General features: G+C 47.5%; 1 protein-coding gene across 2 annotated transcripts in view; it reads right to left on the reverse strand.

Annotated features, from left to right (window-relative positions):
• LOC101936517 (phospholipid-transporting ATPase ID-like) overlaps positions 1–21,847 on the reverse strand; it is a 135,949-nt gene extending 114,102 nt beyond the window's left edge. The window contains exon 1 of one of the 2 annotated variants that reach the window (XM_042846631.2): positions 21,824–21,847. The gene's annotated coding sequence lies outside the window, so the exon portion shown is untranslated. Of the gene's footprint in view, positions 1–5,456; positions 5,599–21,823 lie in introns of those variants that run through there. The other variant, XM_008174898.4, reaches the window with a different exon arrangement.
• Between the last annotated feature and the right edge of the window lie 5,238 nt (positions 21,848–27,085).

Raw genomic sequence — 27,085 nt, forward strand, 5'->3', positions numbered from 1 at the left:
GGAGAGGGAGGACGTGGTCTTCATGGCAGTTCCTGGCCTCTCCCAGTTTCTGTCATTCAGTACGTTGACCCTGAAGTAGTGTCTAGCAGGAGAACCTCCACACAGAACCCAGAGGGGATCCCTTTTACAGATCACATTATTCTCAGAAATGCTTTAGTCACAATTCCACGTTAAACACACTAAGTGCGAGTGCATCTGTATCCTCTCTTCCCCTGGGCCAAAGACATGCACATTCTTCAGGGACAGAGTGCAGCAATTCATTGTCTTGTATCTGAGGTCAATGTTATAGCCTCTGTAGGCTGCAGTTACTGGAGGGTGATAAAATGGCAACACCCCAGAGAGGTCAACTCTGCAGCTTGTCTAGTCATATTCAGTTCCCAGAGGCTGACAAGAGCACACACCCTTAAGCAAGTGTGACATTCTATCCACAGGTGTACAGCAGCGTCCGCCCCTGCACTCACGCTGGGAGATACAAGCAGACTGACGGATTATTCTAGCCTTAAAGCCTGTGGTTGGGTAATTTCCTGACCTATACAATCTCCAGTTCTGCAAGCTCAGAGAGGAGAGATAGAAGGGTCAGTGAGAAATGCCCATCACATACAGCAGGGCACAACTGGCCAGGTGCATTATCATCAAATCATAGAATATCAGGGTTGGAAGAGACCTCAGGAGGTATCTAGTCCAACCCCCTACTCAAAGCAGGACCAACCCCCAGACACATTTGTGCCCCAGATCCCTAAATGGCCCCCTCAAGGATTGAACTCACAACCCTGGAATTAGCAGGCCAATGCTCAAACCACTGAGCTATCCCTTCCCTCAGAAGGGTTAACATGACCTTGCTCTGACACATCAGGTACTGGCTGAGCCACAATAGGGATACTGGAGCTAATACCCAAGAGTCTGAAATGGCACAGAAAAGACTAAGCATCAAATTCACACGGGTATAGGTAGGCACTAGTCCATTATCTTCCATGGAGCTTCCCTTGGGGACACTTCACTACACGTATAGCAACAGTTTTCATTTCAATTGCACAGAATAACCTGTCCAGTAAATATCAGCTACAAGTCACTGCACTCAGCCAGCGCTGAGTACAGGCAGTTTCAGGGCCTGAGACAGTTCTCAAAGTAGCATGCCACCTTTGCATTCATGCAACTATAGTTTGTTTGCTGTTAGACCATGCTCTGTCCTCTAGACCCAAGGTGTTTAAGGGAAAAGCCACATCTTCCTAGCGCCCAAAGCCAGGGACAAAGGACCTATTATTCTCATCTCCATGCACGGGTACAGTGCGGTATTTACATACGGAACTCTCACTAGCATTAACTGGAGTTTTGCATATAGATCCATGTGCATCAAGATGAAAAAAAATGAAAAATCTGCCCTCAGCACAGAGTCTTCTGGACAGGATGGGAAATGTAAGCTTCCAGGCTGACCACAGCCATGCTGATGCAATCATCCCAGACCATGTAAACAGGCTGCACTGGTACATCGCTTTATTAACCAATCTGAAACAACATTGCAGGGCTGGCTCAATGCAAACCTTTACTGTAGTGTAAACGCTCCAGAGTCATCTTTGAAGCTGGTTTTAGAAATACAACTTTAGCTCAAAGTTGCTTGGAATGTCTAGAACAGCTTGTGGGGGGTTCGGAGGATGGAAGGGGAGTGAAACCAAGTGGTTAACATTGGTAGGGTCCCACATGAAGTCATCTAATCCATTCACTGGCTGCTGCTTGTTGTGGCAGGAGTGTAACATCTCTAGAACATTTCCAGCAAGTGATCATCAATCAGCAGTTGAAAGATTTAGTGACGGACTTCACTGCCTCCCTGGAAGCTGACTTCATTCCCCAGCTCATTTAACCACTGCAACAGTTTTCCCTATAGTTTTGATTGTTTTGGTCTAATTTCAGTTCATATTTCTAGTCTTGTCTTTGCTAAAGAACAATTATGCGGGGGGGGGGGGGGGGAAGTCTACTGCAGAGCATCACAGGGAATACTCATTTTTCCCTCAAGTAACCCTACTCCAGCTCTTTTGTGAACTTGTAAAGCTGAGGCAGTAGTTTTGATAATAAGAAAACAAATTAACTTCTGCTTGTCCACAGCCTTAGAAAAACAAGGTGCAGGGGGGACTAAGTGGTGGTGAAGTTCTTGAAGACAATGGTAACAATTTCAACAACGAGCAGTAGAAGTTACCAAGAGGAAGTGAAGGGAAAGCTGGAAGGCCTAACACTGGTTACTTGCTAAGTCCAGGTGGCTCTGGGCTGTTGTTGATTGCAACTCCAAAAGGCAGAATAAACTCAGGATGGCACAAAGGATGGAGCCAGAAGGACACAATGTGAGGCAAGTATAACACGTTAAATGACCTAGAAAGGCAAATGGAGCAGCCAATGGGCCACTGACGTGAGTGTGATGGTAGCTCAGAAGGGATCTCACGCAAGTGCACTACATAGACATCCTGCTTTGTCTGTTCTTGGACTTCCCAGCCGCAGTGTTGAACCAACTATCGTAGGATATTACATTGCTGCCCATCACCCTCGCATCAGAGCACCTTCCACAGACAACCATGAAGACCCTAGTGGATTTCTCTGCATCTCCTCCATTTTTGGGGTAAAATGTCTCAGTTGGGGTCTGGTTCTGGGTTTTTTGGGTAGATTGAATGGTTTCCGGGTATTGGGTTGCTGGGGATGTTAACGCTGAGTGTCTCATAATGCTTGCAGATACAGACTATGCCGTCATGGATAGCCTGTAATCTCACTGAGCTCTCCAGCCTTCATATATCTAGTGGGCCTGATTATGACTGCACACTGGTTTTACACCACTGTCACTCCCAGACTCAGACCTATGCACATGTCTGATCCTGCTCTCATTGGAGTCAACGGCAAAATGTCACTAACTTTAATGGAATCAAGCTGGAGCGCTAAATCAGGCTCACTAGCGTGTGGAATGAAAAATGGAAAGGCCGCCCAGCAAACACGGACTGACTGACTTCCAGGAAAGTGCGTCCTAGCACAGCGTAACCCATCCCCTCCCCCAAGGCATACGACAGAACCCTTACTTGTCTGCACTAGAAACCTATTTTTGTCCGATGTTGTTTAGCTTTTCTCACAGATAATGGAAGCCAGTTACAGTCTGACATGCAAAGAGATACACTCCCAAGGAGCAGCGTATTTGACTGATACTGTGTCTATCACCACACCAGATTCGCCGTTTTCTCCTTCTCACTATTTTCAGCACAGAGAGAAGTGGTTAACTTCAGAAAGGTGACGTCAAAAGCTATGTAGGTTGTAAATAAGCCAATAACTCAGAACCAAAGCGAAAATGCACTAAATCACATACCAGAAGCTAAGACATGTCCACAGAGAATCTTTTTGCCTATGTAAGGCTGGGTCTACACTACCCGCCTGAATCGGCGGGTAGAAATTGACCTCTCGGGGATCGATTGGGACGCGACAATTGATCCCCGAATCGACGCTCTTACTCCACCAGCAGAGGTGGGAGTAAGCGCCGTCGACGGGAAGCCGCAGAGGTCGATTTTGCCACCGTCCTCACAGCGGGGTAAGTCGGCTGCGATACGTCGAATTCAGCTACGCTATTCATGTAGCTGAATTTGCATATCTTAAATCGACTCCCCCCTGTAGTGTAGATGTAGCCTAAGAAAAAGGAGTCCCTCACTTCAAAGGAAGCAACGCGTTACGTTTGCACCAGTGCAATGTGAACGTCAAACAACAACAACAAGGCGTCCTCGTGAACTGCAGCTTATTTTGCTCTGACCTGAGATGCAGAGACCTCTTTAAAGCCCTGGAACAGAGTGACGGCCACAAAAGCGCCCCCTCGCGCTGAGGTCGCTTTGCAGACACCCTGCCACAGTTCCGCTCCTTGGACTCCTCAAAAACTCCAGATCACAGTTCAAAACACTCCCCTTCTGGGGTCCAATTTATTCAGTCCTCAGTACACACACTGGCCCTCCAGGTCCAAGTCTAGTTCAGTGTCTCTCTCTCTCTCTCTCTCTCTTTGGTAGGGACTCCCCAGCCCTCCTTCCTGGAGCTGGGTCCCTGTTCACCATCTCTCCTCTGATTCAACCACCACTCCCAGGCTTTACCCGGCCCAAGCTCAGCCTTCTGGCTCTGCTTCCAAACCTCCCCTGGGGCCAGGGACTTCTCTACAAGCTCTGAAGTTTCCTGAGCTTCCCGCTGCTCTTATAGGGGACACCAGTCTTCCATTACATGGCTTTCATTTTCCCCACCTGGGGAGGCGAGTTAAACTTGTCACAGGTGCCCTGCCACACATCTTACCTTATGGGGACAAGCCCCCAAAGCATTTAATCATAGAACCACAGGGTTAGAAGGGACTGCAAGGGTCATCTAGTCTAATCCCCTGCCAAGAGGCAGGACTTGTGTCTAAATCAGCCAAGGCAGATGGCTCCAGCCTCCTTTTGAAAACCTCTAGTGACAGAGCTTCCACGACTTCCTGAGGCAGTTTGTTCCATTGTCCTGCTGTTCTTACAGTTTGGAAGTTTTTTCTGAGATTTAATTGAAAGCTGTTATGCTGTAATGTTGTTTAATGAATCCTTTGGTTGCTTTTAAGTAGGTAATATTGTCTCTCACACGCACACGCCCCACAACCTGGGCCAGCAGGGTGTTTTCACAACTTCATCAGTAACTTGGGCTTATCTAATATTCAGAGGAAAGACTTTGACCTACGTTCTGTGGAGTCGTGCTATAGGGTTAGTGCAGAAAACCTATTGCATCTAGCACAGAGAGGAGCTAATCCTGCTGGCCTGACTCAGGCCAAACTCCCACTGGCTTCTATAGGAGCTCTTTCTGCATGAGGACAGCTGGATTTGCCCTGGAAATTTAAGCCCTGAAGGGACCATTATGGCCACTTAGTCTGACCTCCTATAGGCCAGAGAATGTCATCCAGCAATTCTGCACTGAGCCCATCACTTCTTTTTGAGCTTTACACAGGCATCCTATCATGATTCAAAGACTCCAGCTGATGGAGAATCCATCGCATCACTAGTGAAGTGGTTCCAGTAGTTTAATCTTTGTTAAAATACAGATGAAGCCGCTGGCGCTGAGGATGGCAAGAGACCTCTCAGATTTCAGCACACAGAGAAAGCAAAAGTTAATCTTTGCAGGGAAAAAATAAATGGAGAGAGGATGAGTGAGAGCCTTTCCATTGCCTTCAATAGGCTTTGGATCAGGCCCCACTTGAATGGCCTGAATTCATTAGGCTGGTCTGAACACCACGGCAACAATAGGGTTCCATTACCTGCAGGAAACTTATCGCCAATCAACGTCAAAGACAGCCGCTAGAATGCCAGTCATTATCGCACATGTACAGAAGCAGAAGAAACCAGCATTCTGAAGAGGAAATTACCGGACTAGAAAGCTTTGAAATCAGGGCTTCTCACATGAGGATTTACATTTTTCTTCTAGATCATATAAAAGAATGGACTTACCTGGCTGTGCTCTGTGTCTCCTTTTCTATCTGGAGTTGTTTGCCAAGAAAAGCTCTATGTGATTACGCACCACATGAAACGCTACGGCTTCTTTTTCAAATCCTTAGATAAACATATAGGTCAGAATGCCAAACTTCTCTCTAACTCGTCAACAGTGGTATAAAGGCCAACAGGGAAAAGTGCTCTTTCCAGGAGCTGCAGGTGAGACTGTGCTGAGACGTGCTGCATGGGACACTTAGTCAAGCTCAGAAGTTACAGTGAGTCCCCGTGGCGCTTGGCATAGTTAATAAAGGCTACAAGAGACAAACACACAGCATGGCTCCTGGGTCTGTGGGTGGAACCAGGCACCGTGTAGCACTGAGTAAATAAAAACCAATTGATCATTGGACTCGTGTGTGACATCAGGGATTAATACCATTGGCACCGGAAACAGGACTCTGTATTTCTTGTAAGAGAAACACCACCTGAAAAAACCTCACTCGTACCCACAGGTTGCAGCAAGGGAGAGAGATTCCAGTGCTCAACCTTCTGCATTCAGCAGACTCTGGTTTGGTTCCCAAGCCACAACTTCAATAGACAACTTCAGAAGTGAAACAACAGATCTTCCCCATCAAGCCAGAGACTACAATCTTTGCTAGTTCTAGTAAGAAAGAGCCACTGAGATTTAGGTAAGCCCCCTGGGGCAGGAACCAGTCTTTATTTTAGGTCTGGACAGCACTCAGCACAATGGCGCCTGGACCGGAGTGAGGCCTCTGGGCACTATTGTCATGCAAATAAAAATTAACTCACAGGTCAGAGTGTCTTAGGGTGACCAGATAGCAAGTGTGAAAAATCAGGACATAGGGTGGGGGGTAATTGGTGTCTATATAAGACAAAACCCTGGATATCCTGACCAGGAGCAGCTCTATGTTTTTTGCTGCCCTAAGCACTGCAGTCAGGCGGGCTTCAGCGGCATGCCTGCGGGCGGTCTGCGGTCCCGCGGCTTTGGCGGCCTTTCTGCGGGTGATCTGCCGGTCCCGCGGCTTCGGCGTACCTGCTGCCGAATTGCCACCGGAACCGCGGAACTGGTGGACCTCCCGCAAGCATGCCGCCGAAGGCCGCGTGACTGCTGCCCTCACAGCCATGGCAGGCCGCCCCCCGCGGCTTGCCGCCCCAGGCACGCGCTTCCTGCGCTGGTGCCTGGAGCCGCCCCTGATCAGGACTGTCCCTATAAAATTGGGACATCTGGTCACCCTAGAGCAGGGGTGGGCAAACTTTTTGGCCCGAGGGCCACATCAGGGTTGCAAAACTGTATGGAGGGGCGGGTAGGGAAAGCTGTGCCTCCCCAAACAGCCTGGCCCGCCCCCATACCCCCTCTCCCACTTCCCACCCCCTGACTGCCCCCCCCAGAACCTCCCGACCCATCCAACCCCCCCTGCTCCTTGTCCCCCTGACTGCCCCCTCCTGGGACCCCTCGCCCCTTATCCAATCCCCTGGAACCTCCCCCCCCCACCCCTTGACAGCCCCCTCCCCCCCCAGGGACTCCCACACTTATCCAACCCCCCTGCTCCCCGACCGCCTCCCCCCGAACCTTCACCCCATCCAACCACCCCCTGCTCCCTGTCCCCTGACAGCCCCCCCGGGACTTCCCTCTTCCCCCCCCACGCTCAGAGCAGCCAGTCTTGCTGGCACGTCAGTCTTTGGCACTAGACTGATTGAAGGCTCTCTCCATGCGGAGAAGTCTGGAAAGGGGAGACTCAGCTGGGGTTGTGGGGTTTCAGTTCAACATGCCCAGCTGCTAGAGTGATGGGGGGCAGCATGAAACCATAAGATAGAAAACGTTCTATGGCTGACTGCCACACTCCAGCGTCTCTCCTGAAACCACCAGCACTTCAGTAATGCAGCCGCCACCCGTTCATTTGATTTATGGAGTTTCGATTGGTTCTCGGGATATTCCCACCACCTTCTTTTTGAGTCTGACTGCCAGGGATCAGCCACCGGTAGGCTTTAAAAATGCTGGCACCGCCTGCCTGAACGTTAGTGAGCGGAAAGGGAAGAATGAAAGGGAGAGTGTCATGTTAAAAAATCACAGACAAACAAAATTCCTTCTCTCTGTTCCTAACGACGTGAACTGGTTAAAACGGAGGAAACAGACAACCCAATGCCAATGTCTGGATTCCATTCCTAGCTCTGCTGCAGACTGAGACACCTTGGGCAAGTCACTTCACCTCTTGTGCTTTGGTTTCCTTGTCTGTAAAATGGGATAATGATCCTTCCCGAGCCCGCAGGGGTATGTCAGGATAAATACATTAAAGATGGGGGGGGGCTTAGTTACTATGGTAATGGGAGCCAGATACGTATCTGAAATAGAATCAGAGTCTCCACTGCCTAAGGAAGGGCTGACTCAAGGCATCCTGAAAATACTTTTAAAAAGCTGGGAAATCACGTATCAAATGCCGTATGCTCTGGTCGAATGAGCAGACAAAGCTCTTCTCTTGTCAACATCCAGTTCTCTCCTCGGTTCCATTTCTTGTTCTTAAAAAGAGTAATCTCTTCCACTTTAAGGAAAAATACTAATGGTTCCAACAGCCCTGCTGGATTCCGAGTTAAAATTAGCAATAACAGGCTATACTCTCCCAGAGGTAAACACTTAAAATGATGCCATCAGCCCTCAAGATGCTGGTACGGAAACTCTCACACAAAGTCTGGAGCAGTTTGCAGAATTACGATTGTTTATTTTCTTCAGTGTTTCGGGACCACAACCAAAAATAAAGTCAGTTTAAAATTAGCAGTAGCCTCAAAATGTGGAGCCGTGACTGCAATCTGAGACTAAACCATTCAGACTATCAGAGCCAACAAGGCAGCAAGAAAGAGGTCCGTGTTTGCAGTTAAAAAGGAAGGGTTCACTTTAATTGCAATAATGGTGGCAAAAGGCAGGACAAATGCTGCTGTTTAATGGAAACTCATTTTGCTAGAGCCGCCCACATCGCTCATTTTTCCCTTTACTTCCTCTTAGCCTTATCTCCAGAAGCTCCCAAGCAGAGGAGATTAAAAAGTGTATTTTGCAGGGAAGGGAACTGACAGATCTGGCCTCTCCCTCACTCCTGGCTTTGCCTTTGGTTTCTGCTCTGCTGATGGTGCCAGAGATGTATTTTTGTTATCTGCACTGAATGTTGTTTCTTCGTTGGTGTGCCGATTACTGACCACGGTCGTTCAGTTTCAGTTCCGGCTGTACAAACATTTTGCTGTATTAGGGGCCCGCCGCTGTAAGTGTTTGGGGCGTAATGTACTTGCCAGGAGAAAAGGTCAGCAGGGGCCTCTGACAAGATTTCTCAGAGCTCCTGGCCCGGCCAATGCCATAGCCCTACGCTCCCTATCACCAGGGGACTCCACACAACAATGATGGATGGATGCAAGTGCAGAACTAAACCATGATCCAGCCTCCTGCTGGTCCAAGTAGGTGGACAAAGCCTCCCGAATTGAAGGAGCGATGCTAAAGCACAGGTGCGTTCTTCAGTATTTCACACCATCCATGTATTTCACATTAGGAAACAGGCTCTGGAAACACAGAGGTTCTACGCTCAGACAGTCACCCTGACCCAGAGGGAATAGAGAGAGTCACTGACTGATCAAATTTGCAGATGACACAAAGTCTGGCCGGGGGTGGGGGAGAGGAGGAGGGAGGGAAGGTTGCAAACACTTTGGAGGATAGAACTAAAATTCAAGGGGATCTTGATAAAGTGGAGAACTACTCTATAGACAACAAAATGAAATTCAACAAAGACAAAGAGAAACCAAATGCACAAACCCAGAGGGGGTTAACTGGCTGGGCAGCAGCACTGCTGAGAAGGATCTGGGAGTTGTGGTGGATCACAACCTCACCATGGGTCAACAATGCAATACTGCTGCAAAACAAAGCAAATGCAATTGTAGGTGCATTGACAGAGGCAAAGCATGCAAGTCACGGGAGATGATGGTACCACTCTGCTTGGTGCTGGTCAGGCCTCAGCTGGAGAACTGTGGCCAGTTTTGGTCCCTGCTGTATACAAAGGATGTAGAGAAACTGGAAAGGATCGAGAGGCGAGTGACAAGGATGCTCAGAGGGATGGAATTCAAGCCAAATGAGCAAAGGCTGAAGGAATTGGGTATGTTTAGTTTGGAAAAGAGGAGATTAAGGGGAGACATGAGATCTGTCTTCAAATACTTGAAAGGCCGCCATAAGAAAGATGGAGAAAAGTTGTTCTCTCTTGCCATAGGGAGCAGGACAAGAGGCAATGGGTTCAAACTACAGCACAACAGATTTTGATTAAATCTCAGGATACACCTCCTACCTGTAAGAACAGTAGAACAATGGGACAAACTGCCTAGGGAAGTTGTGGAATCTCCTTCACTGAAGGTTTTCAAGAAGAGGCTGGAGCCATCTGTCTTGGATAGTTTAGACACAACAAACCCTACATCTTGACAAGGAGTTAAATTAGATGACCGTGACGGTCCCTCCTAATCCTCCGATTCTATGAAATACAAACTCTAAAGCTCCACCAACCAGGCAACCCTTTAACTCCAAAAGTGTCTTTGGGGCAAGAACCATGCCTATTTTAGCCCCTGGAACATGCCCTGCAAAGCCGTGCCACTATCAGTTATTAATATATAGCAATTTACAACACACACACACACACACACACACACACACACCCTTTGAGTGCCCAGCGAGGAAAGCACTTTGGATGAAGGTGGGCACAAGCCTAAACAAAGGCTGGAGCAGCCAGATACAAATACCCATTCAAACGGGCTGGTTAAGACACAAACCGCTCACACGTAAGGATGAAATCCCACAGAGGAGAAGTACCCTGCAGGCATCCATGACATGAGCCAGACGCAGCGTTCTGTTGAACTGGGGGGAGCGTAAGACCCCATAACCCTGACTATTCAACTTGATCAGTTACTGAGATCTCTACATTATGAAGGTTGGAGAGTATCCTCAACAGGCAACATTGTTTTGTCTTAGAAGGTGCAATCCTGATCCCTGGGGGGACAGTCCCATGTATATTCAGTTCCCCAGACTCATTTTCAGAACTTTAAAAATCTCCCATTCAGCAATGTGCTAGCAGATGCACCCTGATATTTAATGCTAGATACCCACAAACATACCAAGGAACAACATGACACTTGGTTCTACAGACACGTGGCTATTGTTCCTGGCTAGAATTTAAAAGGCTTTCCTGTCATGTTTAATTCTAGTCTGATTTGTTCTCAGCCATGCCGGATGTCTTGTTGCACAAACTGACTTCCTCGGGCTGATGAACTGTCAGTGCACTCACCACTATTTAAAATAAAACTAGGACATTTAAGTGAAGAAAAGATGCCATTGTCGGAGTCTCAGACCAGCACATCTGGCCAAGGCCATCAGTACAGCCCTCACTGATGCCCAGGATTCTCGCTGCCTCTTGCTGGCCTCAGGGATTCTGCACAAAACAAACTCCAATACCTACTGCAAAGGGCCTGGGACCACCACACTGCAACAATGGTGTAAAACTGGAGTAGCAGCAGTGAATATGGGTCGACATCCCTGCCCTGCACAAAAGGTATACACAAGAATTACTTTGCCACTAAACTGCAGCTGGTTCTGGGGCGGAGGGTTATAGCTAACACATCACACAGCTCAGTGCACCACAGTCTCTGAATATTTATATTCAGGGGGAGGAGAAATTTGACAAAGGATGCCAGAACCAACCCACGCTCTCACAAAAAGTGCCCTGGGGTCTTTAATGTCTTCCCTGAGCTGGTGGGAGCTCCAGTGAAAGTTCCATCCGAAGGAGACGCAGAGCAGGCTGCTTCGGCGTCAGTCTCTCTCCTGTAGAATAAAAGATGAAGGGCCAGATCCTGATCTGGCATAAATCTGTGTAGCTTCATTGTCACGAATGGAACTATACTATTTACACCAGGTGAGGATTGGCCCGAAGGGCCCAGTCATCCCTGAACCTGTGGCCAGGCGGTCTGGGTATTTCAAACATGAGGCTTCCGTCCAGTGAGCCAAAAGGACTTTGGCAAAAGTTCATTTGCACAGCAAAGGAGACCAGAGTACAACAGACTGTTTAAATACCTCCTTCCTTTTCACCTTGCCCATTCTGGGCGACCCACTGACTCCGCTGTCACACCTCTCCCCTCAGAGCCCCCCTTCCACATCTAACTTCCAAAAGCACAGTTCACACAGCAGGCAAATCACGCAAGAGCTGATTTAAACCATTTCCTGTAGATTAGCAAGAAAATAGCAAAGAGAAGGTGACTAGGGCTCCCTTCACCACGCATATCTGGTCACTAAATGAGTCTTTTTACCTTAGTAACAGTGAGAGAAAGTATCAGGGGGTAGCCGTGCTAGTCTGTATCCACAAAAACAATGAGGAGTCCGGTGGCACCTTAAAGATTAACACATATATTCGGGCATAAGCTTTCGTGGGTAAAAAACGCTTCTTCAGATGCATCACAGAAGAAGCGTTTTTTTACCCACGAAAGCTTATGCCCAAATAAATGCGTTAGTCTTTAAGGTGCCACCGGACTCCTCGTTGTTTTAGTGAGAGAAAGGTACCAGTGCTACATTGTCTCTTTAGAGAATTAACTGGTCTCTGGATTTTATTATATCGTGGGCATGGAACAAAAATAAAAATGTGTCCTCTGCTAAGATGGTCTCCAAAAACATGCGTGCACCCGTGCAATGGAGCCTAATACTTAACAAAAGAAGTGTCACACCAATGGGAAGGAGAGGAATAATTCTAACAATATCTTCATGTACAAACCTTCAATGCAGTTAGAATGCAGAGCAGAATTTTGGAAAAGAGGAAGGGCAGGGAAGGGTCACATATTTTTTAGCAGAAGGCCTATTTAGTTAGGGTTTTTCCCACATGCCCTGCACTTTTCTGAGCACCTGGACCTTGTCCCCTCCACACTTCTTCCCAGAACGTCATTTGCTCAGAAGCAGTACATTTTGTAATATACCGAGATGTCTCCTGCTACTGCCCCTGTACTAGATGCCTGAGCAATTGGAAGTGCTATGCAAGGTTATCAAACTGCTCGTTATCTCCTCTCGTCTCAGGATAGAGAAGGGTTCAGAGTGATAGGCTCGCTACTCACCTGAGACTTTGACTTCTAAACTTGGTGCTAATAGAAGGGGGAAGTTAATTCTCAGAGAGCTTTAAAGAATCTGAATTTCCAATTCACAGAGCGGCTTAGCTCTCCAAGGGGGCTCTCTTTGAAAATCACTTCAGGAAGGCTTCAAAGGGAATGGAGAAAGTTACTTTCTATTTACTGCTCCAGTTTTACTCCCTTACTGTCTGGATGCAGTAACCCACAGAACTTGTTACCTAGCCTCCTCACCTCAGGTCAGGCCCCACACTAAACCCTTACGGACCTAAGACAAACGGAAATACCACCATGAACCTTCCTTCCTCACGCTCCAGTTCAAACAGGTGTTTTGTCCAAAGCCGGCCCTCCCCTGTTAAGGTCGCAGCCCAAACCTGGCAGCTCGGTCAGTGTGAGGGCAATGAACCTGTGGGGCCCGCTGACAGGTTATTACGGAGGCAAATAAAGCAGTTGAACACGAGTCCACAAGGATGAGACGGGGATCTGACTCTGAGCAGCAGCTGCAGCTCCTGGAATGGCCCGGAGCAGCTTGCGTGTGCCGTGGGCTTAGGGCTTCCTCAGAGAAAGCCTTCTCTGGGTTACTGCTCGGAGCTCGCCTCGGTATTAGGCCTCGTGCTGACAACCACCCAGTAACCCCCTTTCCCCCAGTAACTCCAAAGTGCCACAGACCCAGATTCACCCTCAGGGCCACAGCGTGAGGATGGGGCAAAATCAGGGCCGTTGGCAAGACAAGCCCACCCCCCAACGCCACAGCCGGGGAGGGGACGGGCAGCTCGCTCCCCTCAGCCCTTTACTGCCTGGGCGACCTCTCAGCTAGGCCCAGTATCTCCCCACAGCGCCCCCCCCCGAAACCCAACCCCCCATTACCTGACAGGGCTGGCTCAGGTCCCCCTCCCAGCCAGCTGGCCTGGGCTCCCCAGGGCACTGCGCCCCGCTTGGGAATGGGGGAGGCTGGTGCTCCGGCCAGGCCTAGGCCCCGGCTCCACTGGCAGGGCGGGAACCCTTGTGTGCCTCCCACCTGCCCTGCCGCACTGGGGGAGCGGTGCCCACTGACAGGCAGGGGCGCAGTAGGTTTTTGCCAGCAGCCAGGGGCGGCTGGAGAGAGCAGGGGAAGCCAGAGCCATACAAGGCCGGCCACCCTGAAAACCACCTTGGATTCATGGTGTCGAGTCGGGCTGTCAATAGCCCCTTATTACAAGGGACAGCCCTCATTTTTCCCATTGCTGTACAACGAGATCGGGAGTTGCTGAGTGCTGAAAAAAGCAGCAAGGAACACCCCTGGCGAAGGTAGGGGAGTGCTGATTATTATTAATTGTTATTAAATTGATATCAAGAGGAGGGTGGGGGTGCTAAGAAAACAGTCCCTCATTTTTGAAATACAACATTGTCAGCCCTAGTGTTGAGGGACAGGCAGAGTGGGTTTGTTAAGTCTGCAGAAGAGAAGAGTGAGGGGGGGATTTGATAGCTGCTTTCAACTGCCTGAAGGGGGGTTCCAAAGAGGATGGATCTAGACTGTTCTCAGTGGTGGCAGATGACAGAACAAGGAGCAATGGTCTCAAGTTGCAGTGGGGGAGGTCTAGGTTGGATATTAGGAAACACTATTTCACTAGGAGGGTGGTGAAGCACTGGAATGGGTTCCCTAGGGAGGTGGTGGAGTCTCCTTCCTTGGAGATTTTTAAGGCCCGGCTTGACAAAGCCCTGGCTGGGATGATTTAGTTGGTGTTGGTCCTGCTTTGAACAGGGGGTTGGACTAGATGACCTCCCGAAGTTTCTTCCAACCCTAATCTTCTATGATTCTACAAACTCTTGTGATATTTGGTGTTATTCTGGCAGCACCAGCTCCAGGAGTCATGGGAAGCTGCGAGAATCTGAGCTTCCATTTGAAAAACCAAACCAAAAAAACCCCCTGAGTTTCTCGTCATTGTGGTTATGGAAAAAAGCTTGCAAACATGACCTGAACACTTCCTAAAGGCTTCAGATCTAGCAAGCCAAGAAACAGAACTCCACTGTATTATTTTTGGGGGTCTAACTCACGTATTTGGACCACTTGGGGTTGATGACACTGGATATGGGCAGTGCGGCTCTCTGTCCAGTCCTAGAGTCAGGGAGCTTGGTGCTTCCCCTCCAATTAACTACAGGATTTCTCAGACGAGTTAGCTTGTCCCCTGCCCTAAGCTTTGTGGGACAGTCCCTAAATTCAGAGAACTGTCCCACCTCCTCATGCTCTGAGATGAGCAAACCCCCCATATTACACCAGTCCAAAGGGCAAAAGCAGAGAAAGAGAGAGGTTCCCTGTAAAAAGGTGTGCTACAGGGAGTCCGGGGATCAGTCTGCTATCCAGGAGGTGATGAATGACTCCCCTCAGGTGCAGAGCATGACTAATTGGGTCCTTTCCCTTGCCTTTCAGGTGACGGGGCTCAAGCCCCGTCACCCTCCCCTGGGGAAGGGCCTGGTGAAGGCTGGGGAGGAATACAGGCAGTTCAGCGTGAGCCGGGAAAAGGGCCTGGAGAAAGCTGTGTGAAGCAGCATGAAGCCCACCAGGAAGAAGGCAGGCCTGGGCCCAAGGAGGGCAGAAAAGTACCACAAAGGGAGGCCCGGGGAGCCCAGAGGCACAAGCGCTAACCCAGCAGTTTTCAAACTTTTTGAGCGGAGCTCTCCGCCCCCCCTTTGATTTACAATTTTGGTTGCGCCCTCCCAATACCTGCCCCTTCCCCACCCTGAGAATGCGAGGGGCAAGGTGCAGGCGATGGTCCCGGGGGGCAGAGCCAGCACTGGGCAAGAGGCGTTGACACAGACCCACGGGCTGGGCGGCCGGCTGAGGTGAGTCAGAGGTGGAGGCGCGCTCTCACCCTGAACCCCGCCAGAGCCCAAGCCCTGTCACCCAGCCCCAGGGCCAGAGCCCGAGCCACCTGGCATCATCCCTCGCTCCCCGAATGTTTCTGCATGCCCCCCTAAGGGGTGCGCCCCCCCAGTTTGAAAACCTCCGCCCTAGCCCCTGCTGAGCCCCAGAAGGGGGCTAGGCAGCGCCACCAAGAACAGTGTACCAGGGCGGCTCTGTCACTGCCCGGTGGGCCACACTGCCTGGCCTGGTTTTCGCTCTCTTAACCGCAAACACTCACCGGGTTAGGGGGTGTGTGTATTTATTTATCACTTACACAGTAGAACAGAACACATTGCCAGTTTATAGCAAGAGCTGCCCCCATAGCGTCTCTCCTCAGCCTGGGCTCACCCTCTGAGCTTCCCCCGGCTTCCTCTTCCTCCCACTTATATCCTCCAAATTACCAAGCCAATTGCCTCACTAGCCCAGCAATTGCCACCCACGTGTCGGTAATCCCCCACAGCCAAGAACAGAACCCAGGAATCTGGAGACCCAACATTATACGACCCGTCTAGCAGTGTAACACGCTGGCAAAGTGTGTGTCAGGATAAGAGAACAACCCATTCCTGTTTCCAGTTACTCCTTTAGAGCAAATAGTAAAGATCTGTGCTATGGATTTGAATGCCCTGAGTTTAAATCCTAACAATCCCTGCAGGAACAGATAGTATGAGATCATGTAACTAAAGACTGTCAAAGTCTATGCATGAGGATGCAGAATTAAAGGTGCATTGGTAACATTAATTCTGACATTTCCTGACTTTTGAATACTTGACTTTGCAACCTGATTGTTCTTGTAGAGAAGGACTTTTATTTGTAATCGATATATATTTCTCCATGGCACCTTCTCAAGTTAAGAATCTGGGAGAACCTTGGTAATGGGTTACAGAGCCTGTCTGTTTTAGGCAACCAGTCTGACTCCAGTCACGCTCCAGAGAGACTGAAGGCTGTTCCCATAGCCTATCTAACGTATGGCTGGTGGCCCCGACCTTAGTTGGGTGAGTCTTGTGATATTGGGGGTCTGTACCTTTAAGGGCTGAGCCTTCCAGACAGAGTCTGGGTGTGGTACAGGGAAGCTTTTGTTATTGTTATGCACAGCCAGTTGATGAACTAGACTCAAATTAAAGCCAAGCTCTTGCAAGCACTTTAAGCACTATGTGATCACTGAACTCCACCAGTCTCAGCTCCAGGACCCCCATCACAAGCTCACCACCATGCTTTGCACGAAATGGCAGATGTAGCAGAGCTAAAAAATGAGAGGGGCATGGAGAACAAGCTACTCCTGGTGGACGTCCAACCACAGATCGGGATTCAGGCATGTTGACAGAGCAAAGTGTGTGGGAAGCTTGTCCTGCTGCAGTCCAGTAGATAAAAGGGAAATAAAAACAATCCAGGAAACTACAGACCAGTTAGTTTAACTTCTGGGCCAGAGAAGATAATGGAGCAAGTAATTAAGGAAATCATCTGCAAACACTTGGAAGGTGGTAAGGTGATAATGAATAGCCAGCATGGATTTGTAAAGAACAAATCCTGTCAAACCAATCTGATAGCTTTCTTTGATAGGATAACGAGCCTTGTGGATAAGGGTGAAGCTGTGGATGTGGTATACCTAGACTTTAGTAAGGCATTTGATACGGTCTCGCATGATATTCTTATCGATAAACTAGGCAAATACTATTTAGATGGGGCTACTATAAGGTGGGTGCATAACTGGCTGGATAACCGTACTCACAGTTGTTAATGGTTCCCAATCCTGCTGGAAAGGCATAACAAGTGGGGTTCCGCAGGGGTCTGTTTTGGGACTGGCTCTGTTCAATATCTTCATCAACGACTTAGATATTGGCATAGAAAGTATGCTTATTAAGTTTGCGGATGATACCAAACTGGGAGGGATTGCAACTGCTTCGGAGGACAGGGTCATAATTCAAAGTGATCTGGACAAATTGGAGAAATGGTCTGAGGTAAACAGGATGAAATTTAACAAAGACAAATGCAAAGTGCTCCACTTAGGACACATACAGAATGGGAAGAGACTGTCTAGGAAGGAGTACGGCAGAAAGGGATCTAGGGGTTATAGTGGACCACAAGCTAAATATGAGTCAACAGTGTGATGCTGTTGCAAAAAAAAAAAAAAAAAACAACGTGATTCTGGGATGTATTAACAGGTGTGTTGTGAGCAAGACACGAGAAGTCATTCTTCCGCTCTACTCTGCTCTGGTTAGTCCTCAACTGGCGTATTGTGTCCAGTTCTGGGCACCGCATTTCAAGAAAGATGTGGAGAAATTGGAGAGGGTCCAGAGAAGAGCAACAAGAATGATTAAAGGTCTTGAGAACATGACCTATGAAGGAAGGCTGAAAGAATTGGGTTTGTTTAGTTTGGAAAAGAGAAGACAGAGGGGACATGATAGCAGTTTTCAGGTATCTAAAAGGGTGTCATAAGGAGGAGGGAGAGAACTTGTTCACCTTAGCCTCTAAGGATAGAACAAGAAGCAATGGGCTTAAACTGCAGCAAGGGAGGTTTAGGTTGGACATTAGGAAAAAGTGCCTGTCAGGGTGGTTAAACACTGGAATAAATTGCCTAGGGAGGTTGTGGAATCTCCATCTCTGGAGATATTTAAGAGTAGGTTAGGTAAATGTCTGTCAGGGATGGTCTAGACAGTATTTGGTCCTGCCTTGCGGGCAGGGGACTGAACTCGATGACCTCTCGAGGTCTCTTCCAGTCCTAGAATTTATGAATCTATGAATAAACAAAGGACTTAATTCCCAGGACTATCAAGCCCATGTCTGCACCAGCACCAAATCCACACATATAACTATATGCACTTTATTTATAGATATGCAAAATAGCTCATTAAATAATTTATAGAAATGTTTCATACAGCTGTGACCAAGTGTCCCCAATTCTCCCGTCCCCCAAAAGGGCATTAATCCAACAGGGGAGACTCTGTCACAGGGATGAGGCTCTGGGGGCCTACGAGGCTCCGGTTGTCAGGGTAAAAGCCAAAGTGAGCCCTAAAGCTGTTGAAGTTCCCCATCATCACTACCACAGCTGGCCATGTGGTTTTGCTGTGGGGAGGCTAATTAATTATATGCTCTTTTAACTGGCTTGATTATGCTTAAGCTGAGTATTGCATTGAAAACAAATCCCATAAGTAGTGCTGGAAGCAGGGCAAGAATGATCCAGGAGATTCAGAGAATTCTTCAAAAGGCTGAAAGGAGAGTAATCAACTGTCTGGAATTCACATGGGTGCAGGAGAAAATTGTGTCCAGCTCTAAAGAAGGGGACAATGCATGGTCACTGTATGGGCCAGTAATTTTGCCTCCACATTTACCACAATAAGAAATAATTGTTGTTAGCAACCAGAATGAAAAGTTCTAATTCATGCTGCTGGACCTGCTGAGTCTTTGCCTCTGGAGAAAGGCAAAACAAGAACCAATGTCTGGAAACTGAAGCCAGAAAAATTCAAACTGGAAATAAGGGACAAATGCCCAATCCGGAGGGTGATTAACCCTTGGAACAAACGCCCAAGGACACTGGTGGCTTCTCCAGCTCTCTACGTCTTCAAATCCAGATTTCAGAGTAGCAGCTGTGTTAGTCTGTATCTGCAAAAAGAACAGGAGTGGTGCCACAAGTACTCCTGTTCTTTTTTCAAATCCAGACTGGATCCTTTCTGGAAGATGCTTTAGTCAAACCCAAGTGATTGCGTTCACTGCAGGGGTAACTAGGTGAAACTATGGCCTATGTTATGAAGGTCAGACTAGATGATTAATAATCCCTTCTGGCCTTAAACTCTATGAATCTATGTTTATATTTTCCTTGGGGCATCAGCATTTCCCCAATTGTATACTGCCTGTAGGTCATACTCAGCAATGCTTTTGGTACACAATGAGGTAATGGCCTGAGGGGAACAGACTGGTCCTTCGACTGCTGCTGGGTGCATACAGCAGGTACGTATGTCCTTGTCTAAGCTCCCTGCTGCTCACATTCTCTACTGAGTTATGCTAATCTAGGTCCCCTTTCCTTGGGCCTAATTACCATTGTCTGCACCACAAGCTGGCAAAATTACTGCCCTCAATTTGACGCTACTCTCATTGTGCTCCACCTAACAGCCAGATGGACTGGGGATTACAAGTGGGTGCTGACTGGGTGAATTTTGGGAGAAGGAAGAAAGTAGCAGCAACCTCCTGTAGCATAAAATACTTCTCTCCCTCTCCTTGCCCACAAAGTGCAAAAATATCAAACATGGCCACTGCATCACCACTTCTTGTAATTTCCTCCACAGTATTTCAGACATTTTCCCACTCCCAATGTGTTTCCATGTGATTCAAAGCTACAACTAACTCTAACCCAAACATTTCAGACAAAATTTCAGGGACGTGAGATTGCCCCAAACCAGCTGGCTGCTCCATCGCTGTCCCCGGCAGCTTGGAAGTAAGTGCAGAGTTGTACAATAGCAGGTATGAGAGGTGACCAGAGTCACATAGCCCACCTTGAAGGTATGGACAAGAAGCATGAACTGGTTGCAGAATGAAGGGGAAAGCCAATGGCGGGCTTCAAGGAGAGAGACATGATGAGAATGTAAGAAAAGAAGATTGTGGTGGTTGAACAAAAATGACTCAACATTTCTTAGCGTCTCCGTGGTTAGGTACCGTCCCCAGAGCACTGCCCCGTGGCCTGGAATGGCCCTGGAAGCATCCTGCCTCAGTGTTCTCCACCCCTCTCCCCCAAGGACTAAGAATAATGCACTTATCTGTAACAATATTCTTCCTCCATTAGGACTTGTTTATTCTGATTCATCAGCTCTTCTTTTAGAGTCATGGTTTCACAGCCTTCCGGGTGTGGGTACTTCTAGCCCTGGAATTCCAGGTCCATAAACTCTTCCTTCAAGTCCAGGGTCTTCACAGCCCTCCTTCGTGGGGCCTGTATATTTCCCCGTAGTAGCCTTCTGGGCCTGTAAACTCCCCCCTCAGGTGTAGGGTGTTTCACAGCTCTGCTTCTAGGGGACTGTGGCCTGGCTGACTTCTTCCTGTCCCTGGGCTCTCCCAGCAGTTCCCCTGTGATTGGGCTTGGAGTCTCCTTTTGATTCACCCACCCAAGTCAACTAATCAGTCTCTTGATCCTCCTTAGGTTGGTCAAATAACCCCAAACCTCTGTCTGTGCTGGCTGGGAGAGAGGAGAGCCTTGCCTCACCCCCTCTGGAAGGCTCCTGGTCTTTGGCTCTTAAAGGAACAATGCTCTGGGATGACGCGATACCTCCCTGGGACCTTCTTCCTCTGCCCCAGTGACAGCTTCAGTCATTTTTCTGACTCTCATCCATTTTCCCTGAACACATGGAATAGGGTAACTGGCCTCCCAAACTCTCTTCTCTGGCCTAAAGGCTAGTTCCCCGTTACACTGAGTCTTGTGTGCTGTTGGTTTTACTGGGAAAGGGAGTTTGCTAGCAAAAACTCACCACAGCTAGGATGTGTTGGGTGGCTGTATGCTACGACTAGAGCATCGCTCTGGTCTTTTCAATATGGGAGGGTCAGGAACATTCTAGTTGCAAAGAAATAATTGACAGTATGGCAAGGAATGTTCAGATAATTGCTGTGAGGCGTGGCTCATAGCCACTGACTTACAGTAGCTGGAAGCAGTACGTTGGGCTACCTTATCTCAGTTTGATTAATAAGCTTGTTTTTATGCAGGTGGACACAGCATTATCCTAGTCAAGAGCTGAGGCTGACGTTTCTGACGGACTTTCAGGGTACAGACCACAAAGGGAAAACTGAGTCATCATCTTACAAGGTGGATGAAGCTCTGCTTTACAGATTGAGATTTCCATTTCATTTATAGGTTTCAGAGTAGCAGCCGTGTTAGTCTGTATCCGCAAAAAGAACAGGAGTACTTGTGGCACCTTAGAGACTAACAAATTTATTAGAGCATAAGCTTTCGTGGACTACAGCCCACTTCTTCGGATGCATACAGAGTGCATCCGAAGAAGTGGGCTGTAGTCCACGAAAGCTTATGCTCTAATAAATTTGTTAGTCTCTAAGGTGCCACAAGTACTCCTATTCTTTATTTCCATTTATAGATTGCCACCCAAAAAGTAACATAGACTCTGGGTTATTTTACAAACCACAAGCAGAACTAAACACACTGCATGGAACAGACCCTGGGTCTACTGCGATATAAGTCAAGTAATATGCCAAAAAGTTTGCTATAAACTGCAGAGTGAAGATTTTGCTTTACTGAAGAGACAATGCGTCTTTTCTATCAGCACTACTCAACTGTAGAAGAGGAACACAGGCTCCTAATGACGTGACTGATAGACCAGCACTTCTGTCATTTAGAAAGGAACGGGACACTCCCTGGAGAAGAGACTGTAAGGAATGAACCTACCTTGGCCTCTGGTGGTACAGGCGAGATGTGCACAACTTGGTTTTTCCAGCTCTAATTTCTGTGACTCAAGTACAAGCTCCCCCCTTAGAAACCCACGTGGCTCACTCAGGAATTGTACAGACAATCAGAGCTGTCATCAACTTTAAGAAAGATGGTCTGGACAAATCATAGCCTGTATCAGCTGACTGTCGTGTAACACGGTGGTGTCCAGCATGGACTGGCATCTCCAACTTGCTGATCGTTGCTCTGCTACCATCTGCCAGAAGCCAATATTCAGGGATCCTTGCTCATGAACTGTGTTCTGAGGCTTAGGGAAAAAACTGGCTAAAAAAGGCTGAAGAACTGTACTGAAAACCCAGGCATTGTTTACATTTCCTCGTTCTTTATAGGGGAGCATTCAGCTGCCCCTCTGCCAAAGTTTGAGAGCAAAATCTTGCTCTCTGCTCTGTGGCTTTATTACATCCGTGATTGTGATCGTCCACAGAGCTTCCTCTGATGAAACGGAGTGACTTGACCTAGGTTTGACACCATGCACAGGAATATGAAATGCCAAATAAGGACTCGGGAGGTTGACAAATGGCTACACAAAGGAGAAGTATAAACTAGTATAAAATAGCTCTCAGAAAACATCTGCTCAATATACAGCAGCAGCCAAACAAGCCAACAATGTTAGGAACCATTCAGAAAGAGAAATAGTGTCATTATGATATTTTCTCTATCAATCGATGGCATGCCCACAACCTTGACTACTGCATGGAGATCTGGTAACCCCCATCTCAAAAAACATATATTAGGATTGGAAGAGGTACAGAGATGGCCAATAAAAATGATTCGGAGTATGAACAGCTTCTCTAAAAGGAGAAATTTAAAAGACTGGGACTGTTCAGCGTGGAAAAGGAGATGACTGAATAGGGGAGATGAGAAGAGGTCTATAAAATCATGACTGCTGTGGAGAAAATGAATAGGGAAGTGTTGTTTACCCCTTCACAGAAAACAAGAACCAGGATCACCCAATGAAATGAACAGGCAGTAAGTTTAAAACAAACATAAGGAAATACTTCTTCCCACCACACTCAGGCAACTTGTGGAACTTGTTGCCAAGGGAAGTTGTGAAGGCCAAAAGTATAACTGGGTTGAAAAAAAAAAGAATTCGATAAGTTCTATCCTAGAGGGTAGGTCCATCAATGGCTATTAGCCAAGATGGTCAGGAACACAACGCCATGCTCTGGGTGTCCCTAAACCTCTTACTGCTAGGAGCTGGGACTGGACGACAGGGGATGGATCACTCAGTAATTCCCCCATTCTATTCATTCCCTCTGTAGTCTCTGGCATGTTGAAGACAGAATAGTGGGCTAGGTGGACTGATGGTCTGACCCAGTATGGCCATTCTCATGACCACTTTTAGTACTGGCTTAAATCAGAATTGGCTTTTCAGCAACAGCTGTGTAGCCACTGGAACAGAACTCAAATCCCCCCCCGCCCCCCTTATATATGAAGGATCAAGGCTGGGAGCTAGAAAAAACAGGTTCAATTGCTTTAGACCTGAGGTTTCTGAAGGTTGCAGGTGGACAGAGACTTATTTTCCTCATCGTACAAGATACGAATAGAAAAGAGAAGGGGGCTCTGCTAAAGATGCTCTCTAGGAAAGAGAGGAGACATTCTGAGCCCTCCTCAGGCATGTAAACCGGCCCTTGCTCTGTGATGGCTGCACCATTCCAGAGTGCCCGTCCGTTGGCCTGCTAGGCAGACAGGCGCATGCACGGACACCACAGACAAAGGGGAGCTGTCCTATACAAAGTACACGAGACAGTGGATGGTGAGCCACAGTTCAGCAGCTTCCGGATGTGCCTCGCACAGGACTAAATAAGCCCCTTTGTCTGTCTGTTGATCAAGTACACAAGCCACCTTACAAAAAATAAGTCAAATCTTTCTCTCCAGCTATGTAAAAATTGGAGATGCAAGACAGAAGCTCTCTCCCGGTATGAGCCCCAGACTCCCTGCACAACTGCTCTAATGAGCCCTGGGAACATTACCAGATGTAATGGCCAGACAGCCTAGGATGTTGTGTGTGAACATATAAAAGTTGCCAAGGAAACAAATCGGAATCAAATTCTAGAACCTTTCCGACAAGGGAGTGTCAGTTTAGGGGAGACTGGCTGGAGTGGAAGCAACATTCCTAACTCATCAAGTGAGTAGATTAATGGTCGGAGTACTCATCCTAACAGCTGAACTGCTGCTCTCAAGGAGCAGAGAGACAAGGTGCTGAGGTAATATTTCTTCCTTGATCAACTTCTGTGACTAGCAGGCCAGGCTGTGTCTCTGACTGCAGCAGCTCCTTCAGTTCTGGAAGACAGACTGATGGTAAAGAAACCCGATGTGAGGTTTTAATTAGGGACACAGTTAATGTATGGCCCAATCCAGTTTTAGTTGGGCATTTCCTGTGAGTTGCTCCATTCAGTATTTTTTTAACCCAGTCCAATTTTCCTTCCTGTCTTTTGTGTTTGCTTATAACCCTTACCGAGGGAGTCTGTAAATGATTCTTCTCTCTTTACCTTCCCTGGTGGAGGCTGTTTTAAATAAACTACCAGTAGCAAAGCACAAAACATGGGGAGAATTGTGGTGGCTTTGATCTGTGAATGTAGATCTGCTGTGATGAACTGAGTTGACCACTCTGACAACTGAAGTTCTCTGATGACAGGAAGCTTGGCCTAGTGATGTGGGTTCTGTTCCCAGCACCGCCTCACACTGGAGGTGGAACGTTGAAGTCACTTCCCCTCTCTGTCAAATAGGGATGTCATACACCTACCCCACAGCGATAACGTTAGGCTTTATTAATTAATAGCTGTAAAGTGCCCTGAGCTCATTGAACCAACGGTCTGCAGAAGCACCAAGTATTTATCCACAGGACAGTGGCAGAGCAACTGTGTAAGCTTCTTGCACACTGCTCTGCCAATGTACCTAGAGGGACAACCTCCTCGCTGAGCATATGTCTACACTACAAGTGCTACAGGAGTTTTTCTGTCGCTGTAGTGAATTCTTCTAGCTGCATCTACAGGGGTTGGGGGTTAGGTTGATGTAACTATGTCGCACAAGGCACGGCATTTTTCACAGCCCTGAGTGGTGTAGCTAGGCCAATCTAACTTTTAGGTGTAAACCAGGCCTGAGTCTGCCCACAGGAGAATTAGTACAATTCCAGAGAATGGGAAGTCAAGGAACAAAGCAAAGGAAGAAAAAGGTGGAGAAAAGGCAAAAAAAAAAAAAAAAAGTCCCTAATATGCTATTCCTCTACTCATTAAGGGAGCGTGAAACACAAATATCTGATCTTTTTGTGTGGCAAGTAACCCTTCTTTACTCAAAACACGCCCATCGTTATGACAATTTCTCTTGACTCAGACATGCAGGGTATGTCTACACTGCAGCTGGGAGGTATCATTCGTAGGTTGGGTAGACATGGCAGCAGCTTTCACAGGTACTAAGAGAACTGGCAAATCCAGTTTGCTCTTCACATCCATTCTGATACAGTCTCTCTTCAGTAAAAATATCAGACACACATGAAAATCTCCAAGAGCATTGGCTTAAGTACAGCTGTCAGAGGCTTCAAGTCCACAGCTATGGGACAAGAATATAAAGTTTCTAGCTCAGCCAAAGTCCCTAGGTTTCTCTGGCAAAAGGAAAACACCAGACATTAGGAAGTGTTCCAGATGTAGCAGAAAGCCAAGAAACAAAACAAGAAAATGGACAGACTGTATATACAAATGTATTATAAAGCAACCGTTGCGCCAATTGTTCACATGATTCTAAGGCTCATCACAAACCTGGTTTGCAGTGTGGATTTGTGGACAGAACATGATATTGAGACTCGGGAGACCTGGGTTCTATTTTTGGCTCTGCCAATGGCCTGCTGGGTGACCTTTGGCAAGCCTTCTTTTTGTGCCTCAGTTTCCCCATCTGTAAAATGGGAGTAATGATACAGACCTCTTTTGTAAAATGCTTTGAGATTTACAGATGAAAAGTGCTACATGGACATGTCTTCACTACAGTATTTGGCCCAAAGTATAATTGGACTGTTGTTCCTAACCCAACTCCCATCCACAGAAAGGTGTGGACAGTCAAGCTGGAAAGGCATATCGAGTGGGGTCCCGCAGGGATCAGTTCTGGGTCTGTTCAATATCTTCATCAGTGATTTAGATAATGGCATAGAGAGTACACTTATAAAGTTTGCATATGATACCAAACTGGGAGGGGTTGCAAATGCTTTGGAGAACAGGATTAAAATTCAAAATGATCTGGACAAACAGAAAAATTGTCTGAAGTAAACAGGATGAAATTCAATAAGGACAAATGCAAAGTGCTCCACTGAGGAAGGAACAATCAGTTGCACACATACAAAATAGGAAACGACTACCTAAGAAGGAGTACGGCGGAAAGCGGTCTGGGGGTCATAGTGGATCACAAGTTAAAAATGAGTCAACAGTGTAACGCTGTTGCAAAAAAAGCAAACATTCTGGGATATTTTAGCAGAAGTGTAGTAAGCAAGTCATGAGAAGTCATTCTTCCGCTCTACTCCGCACTAATTAGGCATCAACTGGAGTATTGTGTCCAGTTATGGGCGCCACATTTCAGGAAAGATGTGGACAAATTGGAGAAAGTCCAGAGAAGAGAAACAAAAACGATTAAAGGTCTAGAAAACATGACCTATGAGGGAAGATTGAAAAAAATTGGGCTTGAGTGACATGGAGTGATGTGATTAGTTGCACAGAGTAACTGAAGATGAGTTTGCAAATCACTTGAATACTTCTCCCTTCTCTCAGCACAGTGATGAGTGCTGACTTTCATCTCCTGGGCTTTGTTCCGGTAAATCTGGAAGTGGTTAAGGTGATGCCACTGAGGTTAGCTATCAGACCCCGGGAGGCAGCTTTTTCCTCCGTTTTTATTTTGAATAGTTGGCCCTCTACAGGGTGTGTGCAGCCATTACTCAAGAGGAAAAACAGATAGATAACAAATGAATGCACATCACAGCTTGACAATAGGGCGCATACAGCCCTAGATAGCTGGGAAAATTCACCTCCAACAGGCCAGATCCCATCGTCTGATACGGTTAGTAGCTACGCTCTTCTGGTCCTTTGAGGTTCCAGAGAACAGACAAGCAAGTAAAGCAGCTGGGGGATACCGATCCGGTAAGTGGTCTCTGTGAGGACACCCACAATGTATAACGTAAGTGAAACAACATGGAGCACTCAACTGAATTGTGTTTCAAACATC

This window comes from Chrysemys picta, chromosome 6, assembly GCF_011386835.1.
Source record: "Chrysemys picta bellii isolate R12L10 chromosome 6, ASM1138683v2, whole genome shotgun sequence".
Classification (NCBI taxonomy): Eukaryota; Metazoa; Chordata; order Testudines; family Emydidae; genus Chrysemys; species Chrysemys picta.